The sequence below is a fragment of the Pinus tabuliformis genome, chromosome 5_2, assembly GCF_031772625.1.
Source record: "Pinus tabuliformis cultivar Carrire ecotype Pingquan chromosome 5_2, CPIR1, whole genome shotgun sequence".
Taxonomy (NCBI): domain Eukaryota; kingdom Viridiplantae; phylum Streptophyta; class Pinopsida; order Pinales; family Pinaceae; genus Pinus; species Pinus tabuliformis.
Genome location: NC_142306.1, coordinates 608,496,262 through 608,505,798, shown reverse-complemented (window position 1 = coordinate 608,505,798; position 9,537 = coordinate 608,496,262).

Sequence of the window (9,537 nt, the reverse complement as noted above, 5' to 3'; positions counted from 1 at the left end):
AGGTGATGGTGAGGTTTTTGGAGACGATTTTCTTGGATGAACTGCAGGACTGGATAATACATGAGAATCCGTCTTTTGTGAGGATGGAGATGACGAAACCAAAACATGTGTTGTTCCATTTAACGATGAATTCAGAGCATATGAATGATGAGGAATAAAATTATGAGGATTACCTATATGTTGTCCTCGAGGGGAGATGGCATTTTGATAATTCAGTGATGGACCACTTCCCCCATCCCATCCCTTTTGGTGACCAATGAAGGATCTGCCATGGAGTTTTCTACCTAGCCTGCGAGGGCATTGTGCCATTAAGTGCCCCGTATGATGACATCGAGAGCATCGAAAAGGTACTCCCCAGAAGTCTAGGCACTGAGACAAGTGTGTTTCTCCCCAGAATAAATCAATGTGGTCCAGGAAACCACCACAGTATTCTTTTTCAATAAGGATCCAGGCCACCCTTTTGTCTTGTGCACCCAAACATCGAGGGTCGACATACACAAATTTACCAATGGCATTGTCGATGTCCATCAAAACTTGTTTTGTCCAGAGTTCAATGGAAAGGCCAAGGAGCTTGACCCAAATGAGCTTATTCTGGGGTGTATTATGAAGAGAATTGTAGCCAATGTACTAGTGGTACAAAGCCAGGAAGCTTTTACCATTTGTCCATGGCAACAATTTGATTTTTCCTTAGTCCTCCTCACTTAGAAAATGAAAAATATACCACCTTTTTAGCAGTGGGACGACTATTGGCATATAACCCAACATAGATTTCCATTTCCACCCTACCTAGTCTCTCATGTCTGAATCACTGGACTTAACAAAATACCAATGGCCAACCAAAGCTCTTTTCTGTAAACTTGCAATTCTATCCACAAGCACATCGTTATCTAAAGAAAGAGCAGGTGGCAGGGAGGTCGTTCTTATAGAACGCTGATTATTTTTTGGACGACGTCCCCATGCAACTTGTGCGCCACCCTGCGAAGTGTTTGATGCATGCACAACATCTGGCCAAGATGCTTCCCTCAAAATATTGTGCCACGTATCCAGTGAGCATGGGCCAGGTCAAGTATCGGAGTCAACAGTATGAAGATATAGTGATTCGGCATCCATCATGGCCTCGATGAGGGCCTCGTTGGCAGATGTGTCAGAGAGTTGGCCCACCATGAGGTAAATGGGAAGACAAAGATTAAAGAGAGAGGGCCTCGTTGGCAGATGTGTTAGAGAGTTGGCCCACCATGAGGTAAATGGGAAGACAAAGATTAAAGAGAGAGGTGAAAAGACGTCTGTTAGCCTGGAATATGTGAGCTCGATATGTGGATAGTAATGATGAAGTATGAGATTTTGAAATAAATGTGGAAAGCCTCGGGGATTGGATGGAATGTCAACCAAGGTGGTGACTCATGTGCAGATAGACCAATACACCCTTGATATGATATCGTCATCGACAAGGGCTAACCAGCCTGCCATAGGGCATTAAATGCCCAGGTATATGCATGCTTTATAACAAAATAACACACAGTGTTTACTTTTAATTTATGTAGCCACCAAGGACTGTGTGTTATTTTGTTATAGAGCATGCATATACCTGGGCATTTAATACCCTATGGCAGGCTGGTTAGCCCTTGCCATCGTCATCGGTACAATGTCCAGAAATTGCAAAAAGTCTGTGGCAGAAACGGGGCAGAATAATGTGTTGTAAGAAAGCAACTACCGAGGTAATTATGGGCATGTGTGTAGATGTCCTACCAACATGTGTGAAGATAAGAAGTGATCTCAACCGAGATGGCACCACCTACCACCCGTAGCCGGCTAACAAATGCCGGAGATGATGGATGTCGGAAAAGAAGGCAATAACCAGAACCAGAAAGAGAGATTCTGGTCAAGAACCAGAACCGAAAAACTCAGAAATGTGTTGTGGGTGGGTCGTGATCTACCTGCAGCAACAGCAAAAGCATCCCAGACAGGTATACCAAATATTAAAGAGGTTGAAACTGAAATTCAGACATGGCCTGGTGAAATAGCAAAAACATGGTCATTGTGCTCTGATAAGTGAGGGCCTAGTAAATTGCATACTCTGTATTCCTATATGGAGGGCCCGAAAACACGGGACTGATGGGGATCCAGAGACTAGAGGCATATGGCCTTTTCAAAAGTTAAAAGAAAGGAGTAAATAAAACAAGAGTAATGCAAGAATATAAATTAAGACCATTTAATGGAGGGAAATAGAAAAAAACTAGTTCAAAAACACAGAGTTTGTAGCATCTACGAGATGGTATAATATAGACAGTTAGTGGCATTTAAAAATATATGATTCTGTAAAAGTCATGGACTGTGTAATAGAACATACCTCCATATGCAGTCAAGTTTTGTGATCTGTGCCTTTAGGTGCGAAAATCACATATGACCAGTGAGATAACTCATAAACAAAGAAACAGTCATGCAGGAATACAAACCATGACAGTTATAGACCATTTTCCAAAATCGTCAGTCTCCCGTTTGAATGCCCAATAACAGGAGGAAGTAATTGCAGGAAAAACACCATCTAAACAAGATGACAAAAGAGAGTCATACTTGCAGAGGACACTGTAAAAGCCCAGTGGCCAAGCGAGGCAAAGGTTCTACTCTGTAAACACATTAGAGGGCGCCATTCATTACTTGACTGCTCAAAACTTATCACATCTCTTCATTTCATTATTCGCCCCTCCCATTCACCATTCATTCTGTCACAACCATTTTGCATTTGAATAACACGAATGAATACAATATTTGGGACTTTGGCTACGAACTAACCGGCCATTGTAGTCTAATTGAAATTAAGGATTTCAAATGTCTGCGCTGCCTGAGACACTTTTCTCTCAAGTTGATCCCTTGACGTGGTTACAACTGCAGGGAATGTGATATCCCATGTTTCTGCACAAGATTTATGAAATGGAATATAGCATATAAGTATTTTTTTTAGCGATGGTTAAAACAAACAGATTGAGTGAACCAACACAATTGATCGCTGGCTAAAGTAGGGTGCTACGATTGGGGGATCAGATGGCCCTCTTGTCCTCTCTATTTTGGACTAATGGTATGCGAACGAACTCTGTTTTGAATCTTCAGTTCCAATCTATAGTGGCGAGGGCTACACAAATCAGTTAATTCGTTTTTGCCCCTCCATATCTCATCCTCCTGGTGCTAAATAAATTGGATTGGATATATACGAACGAAGTGCATGAGTAACTTGGCATATTCTATGATGGTTGTAGTGTAATATTTGTAATTCGATGATATTAAAATTAGTATAAATCTATTTTATGCATGGATCTACCCTCTGTGAAGATGGATCAAATTTTTGGACGTTCTATAGATTCTGGTTTATATATACATATATAATGTGAAATTCATTATTTAAATTTTTTATTTTTTTTAATCAACTGTCTAGTCTTGGAAAGATGGTGATGCTTTGTTAAGGCATTCCATTCTCCACCCGGATTCGGGAGATATATTAGACACGATGAAGATGTAATCCTATGAAGCTTTATATATATATATATATATATATATATATATATATATATATATATATATATATATATATATATATATATATAATTTGTCCCCGATCTAGCAGATCGAATCCCTTCAGGATCAAGACCATGTGTAACCTTAAGGAGGAAAGGACCGGCTGGTGGCGAGGCCACTGCCCTTGCACGTAGGGGAAGGATATCAGTGGGGTAGTGAGCATGCATAGAGTTAATGTTGATGGAACTAGCCCGAGTGACACCTTATTGTGGTGGTTAAGGGTCTTCCTTTACTCATTCTTAGGTATTGGTTTACTGGTTTTCGTCTCTCATATTCATTTTGTGGTCTTAGGTTGCTAGAGGTTGCTTCAAAGGGAAGCTACGTAGGTGCACTACTCAGGTGAAGTTGACTCCCTTCAAGTCATGTCCTTAGACCTTGGCTATGTTATTTCTTTTCGTCCTTTTCATCGCATGCTCTCAGCATCCTTCATGCTTGTGTCGATTCAAAAAGGAAGGTTTCTTTATATGGGTGTTGCAAGTCTGTGGACTATCTCTCATGAGTTATGGAAATATCTTGAAGGGTTGTCTTATGAACTATCTACATTACATCTTGTTGTCTTTGTTCTCTATGGAATTTTACTCTCCTGCATGGTAATGTATGGTCTTTCTAGAGCTTGGAGTTCTAAATATGCTACATGTTTGGTTGTCTATGTTCGTCGTATCCTTCATTTGTTGTCTATGAAAGTGTCGACGAAACATGGTCTTATGCATATGGTTCTTTGTATTTTATCCTTGTGTTTGGTCTTAAGCAGGCTTGGGGAGTGTGGGTTTACGATTCCTTTCCTTAGGCAATAAACCCATTTTATTATCTTTGCAGTGGTTGGGTTAAGGCTTAATGTTTAGTGTTCAATGTCATTATTATGTGTACAACTTAGAGGTATTTATCATCTGTGTAATGACCGGGACATGAGAATGCCTAGTTGCTTCACACTCAGGGTTTGGGTTATTTGTTTCAAGAGTCTCTTCTCCACCATTTCTTTAGAGACAAGTTTCATGGCTCACCCCACCTCAGGTTTTGAATCTCCGGCAAGAGGTGGACGTGGCTGCGAAAAGAACATTGGATGACGCAACGTCAATAGTCAAGCCCAACGTCGTCAACAGAGGGGTCATAGTCATAGATCTGCAACTCAAATAATCCAAGATGTCACCCACACCGACCAAACAGGGACCAATTCTTAGGCTCGACAGTTGATATCGAATTGGGAATCATAACTTAATCAACACGCAGAAATGGAGATTCACTTGGAATATTGTAGAGACCTGGTCCCAAACCCTGGCTACTCCAAAGGTTGCACCTCTCAATATAAGCAGACTATCCATTTGTATTTGTTAATGAAGAACATTTTATCCAAGGCCATCATGAACCCTCCAACTGGCCCCTCTAAGCTTGACCCTAGTTTTTGAAGATCTTCAGAAGGAATTTCATATGATTCAATTCCAACTTCAGTAACATAATGTCTGCTTTAGCCACATTGAGAAACACATTCCGTGCGTTCCCGAGTCTTAGTTGCAAAGATCAAGTGCGAAAGATCTAGCCCCTGTAGATTCCTCGAATGAATAGCATTATGCTTGGTTTAGATTGATTTTAAATTTTATTTAACTATATTTGGTAAAGCTGTGAGTTAGAATTTTATGTGTGAGTTACTTAGATCGTAGAAGTTTACAAGACATTCAGCTATATAAGGCTCTATTAGATAAACTCAAACTTTTATGTTTTTGGATGGCATACAACGCGGTTCCGTGGTCGACGGACCTAGTTTCCCTAGGGGTAGGTTGAGGCCATCAAACTCCTTGATTTATGGTTGTAACCTTATTTTTGAAGAAGTTGAATGAAAAGGTCCTCCGAAGTTTACAAAAAAACAAAAAAAAAAAAAAAAACAACACCAACAAACTTTATCAACTAAATTTTAAATAAAATTGATCAAAAATATACTTAAAATGAAGTTAAAATGTAAAAATAATGCTATTATGAAATGTTTTAACCATACAAATTAATTATTTTTAATTACTGTATATAATATATTCATAATTTCTTTTTAACCATATATAATATAGTTAACATTGAAATATTTTACATAAAACAATTAGTAAAAATTTATATATAAATCACATAAAAAGTTTTTTTAATTAATATCTTTTTAAATATATGTTAATATTACCTATATACAAATATATTTTATTTATAACCTATATTATTATTATTTTTTATTATTAATAATGTTTTAAATGCTACATATTAATTCTAAATTAAAAGAAATGATAAATTACACATACCATTTTTATCTTTACAAGGAAATAATTGAACTACTTTACTTTAATTACTTCTTCTCTTGCTAATTCAATTATATATATATATATATATATATATATATTCAAATAATTTATCTAAGTTTTGTATTGAAATATTTTTTTAAAATATAAAAATAATATATTTTTAACTTATTTTTTATTTTTATTTCTCATATCTTTTGCTAAATTTGATATAAAATTATGTTTCATGGATATCAAAATATTAAATATTTTATTTATGGTTGAGAGTGAGAGTAGATGATTTTTACCTCTCCCTCATATGTTGTAATATCAATTAACCAAATAGAGTGAGATATTTGATATTTTAAATTTCTGGGACTATTCTTATTACGCTCAAAACAAATTTCGGGATCCATATCAGATTCACTATTTTATAATGAACATTTCGAACTAGCAACTATGGTTCATCTTTAGGATGAAAAGATATATAAAAGATTGATTCACCAATTTTTACCAATAAATAAATAAAGGAAGTAAGAATAAAAGTCAACACTAACCCTAAAATTGTAATATTGGAAATTAAATTAATTTTATATATATATATAAATTATGATAATAAGATATATAAAACAGTGATCCACCAATTTTTACCAATAAATAGATAAAGGAAGTAAGAATCAAAGTGGACAATAACCCTAAAATTGTAGTGTTGGAGATTAAGGTTATTTTTTTTTTTTTTTTTTATAAATTATGATGTTAAAAAAAGTTATTTTCAATAATATTGAGATATATTAACTAATAATGTACTAGTCATTTAAAAATTCTAAATTACACAAAATTTAAATTATGGTAAAAAATTATAAATTTTTAAGATTTATGATAAATATTATTTACTCCAAATTATATATATAATTATATATATATAAAATCTTTTTTAATTTGTTTAATAACTAATTATGGGATCCATTTAATAATGTAATAGTTGTAGGGTTTCTAAAGCTCAAATAAGTTTTAAGATTATGATAAATGTTTTTTTAATTTGATAATAGGATAATGTGAAAAAAGAAACATATATATTATATGATGTTTTAATTTAGATTTAATAGATTTTAATGTGTGAGTAGATGTTATTAAATTATTTTAATGGGTTATACATTTTTAAAGTTAGGTGAAATATTATAATATAAATAAAAATATTAATGATGAGACTCGTTTTCAAGGACAGGGAGGGGAGGTTTGGTAGTGATTGATTTGGATGTCAAAGTGGAAATCCAATTTTCGCTTATAATCCATCTGTCATCCCCATTTATGTTATTAGGGTGTTTGCTAATTTCTATGGCTTCTCTGAATTTTCGGTGGAAGTAGTGATCAATTTTAGCTAATATATGAGTGTTCTCAATACAAATTTGATGTTTGGATTTATCTGGATGTTCTTCCAATGTTGAAGCCTTGGACCGATCATGTTTAATGTCAGCAACATGTTCCTCGATTCTAGTGTTGATGGATCTGTCAGTTTCACCTACATATGGTTTACCACAAGAGAAAGGAATTAAATATACACCTTTATGGCACTTAGGGTAAATCAGGTATTTTGCAAAATTAAGGCTACTTCGAATAGTGTTTAGAGGCTTTAAGGTGGTTAAAATATTATTCTTTTTTAAGATGCAGGATATTTTATCAGTGGTCCCAAAAATTAATGATTAGATTTACAATTTAAGGGTTACTATCGTCTTTTATTCTTACTTCCTTTATTTATTTATTTGTAAAAAATGGTGAATCAATCTTTCATATATCTTTTCATCCCAAAGATGAACCACAGTTTCTAGTTTGAAATGTCAATTATAAAATAGAGTGAGATAATTAAACTAGCCAAAAATGTGTTAATTTTTCACAGTTCTATGTTATTTCAATCACTTTGGCCCAATTCATTTTATCAATACGAAATATTTTCACTAACAATTAATTCTTCCAATAAACAACAGTAATTGAATATAGAATCGTAAATGAAATGACAATAGGAGACAATCAACACATTAAGAAGAGATATTGATTTGGTCAAAGACCAAGCCAAAACCCCACAAGGGGGAAATCCCTTTGAAATTCTTCTTCTATTATATTATCTTTAGATATTCACTAGAGAGTACAATGAGGCCAAATCCATAAACAAGAGTCAAAGTCAGACTTATCAACAAATCAACTATCCAAGATCCAAATGTTAATGAAGAAAAGTCAAATTTGTCCAACTGCCATAATCTGCAATTGTAGCCAATAGTCAACAATAGTCAATGTGCCCTAACCAGTCCATAAATTTGCGATCAAAGTGCTTCAATCAAACTTGGCCAAAGGTCAAAGAGTGCAGCCTCAAATGTTGATCAACCAGAGCCCAAAATAATCCAAAAATATCGAGTCTGCAATTTTACCTACAGTCAACCCAAGTCAAACTCCTTTAAATGTCTTCGTTTTGTGCCAAAAGTTGCGACCTGCCCAAGAGATAAAAATCAAAATCAAATCCAAAGGTCAAAGTCAACACTAGTCAATGTTATAGTAGAATTTAGGTTTCAACCACCTATAATTTCATCCTACTTCTCCTTCACACGTGTGAGATAAACCCTACACTTTTTACATGTATCAAACCGAAGAAGAGATGATGAGATGATGTGATGATGGTGTCAAAATGAGGCTCCTTGACTTGTATTTATAGGCGTTGGAGGAGGGGAATTTTTTCCTGTATGTCGACTTGATCAAATGTGACATTGTGGGCTTCACTTCAAACATACACTTTCCCTTATCCAAATCTAATTCTTCAAATTCAATTTTGGTCCTCTTGGAAAGAGGAATCTAGTCCAATGATTGAAATTCACCATTGAGCTGCCAAATTAGTGCTCCCTCTTAACTAGGTAGAAACTCCAACTACATCATGTGATCAATGCATGTATCATGTCATTAGATCATGTTCCATCTCTGCTCAACTTTATCTATTGAGACCTTCTCGAATCTAAAGAAGAAGAATCATAGGGGAGCTTTAAATACCACCCTCTATACCGAGAAATAGGAGAGATACAACTTACCGAGTGTTAGGTTCCTATACCAATAGGAGTCATAATTTTTGAATGACTGAGATTAAACCTGTAATATGTACATACCTTTGCTTTCTGCAAATGTTTTCCATATTCAAAAAATTAAAAAATGTAAAGAGAGTATGTCCTAAAAGAAAAATCAAAGGACAAAAAGAATAAAAAAAGGTCAAAAAAGATGAAAAAATGAACCCCAAGAAAAGAAAAGACCATGAAAGTGTGCAAGTCAAAATGCCACTCCTAGTTACTTTTGATGCAGAATAAATGATTGTGTGCAGCTTGTTACCTTTGCCACAATCCATGATAGTCAAAATGTTTAAACTTGATTATTTCATGTTTTCAATTTTATGCTTATAGATAGAGAATAAAATCTGACCAAACTGTTTAATCTTGGTAGATAATTAGATTAGGTAGAGTAAATAAAAAGGAGCTCAACTGTTTAATCTGAGCCCTTGGATGTAATAAGGTTAGACTTAGTTAGATTACTATTGTAAAAGAAAAGAAAATGTTTTGATAAGGGTTTGCCAGCTTAAGTGCACCCTAATAAAGAGAAGTAAAAATGGTAGGATGAGTAGGTCGGTATGTAGAAGAAAGGCTGCAGAATTGTGATGATTGTTAGATAACAACATATTAATCAGCTTCATCAT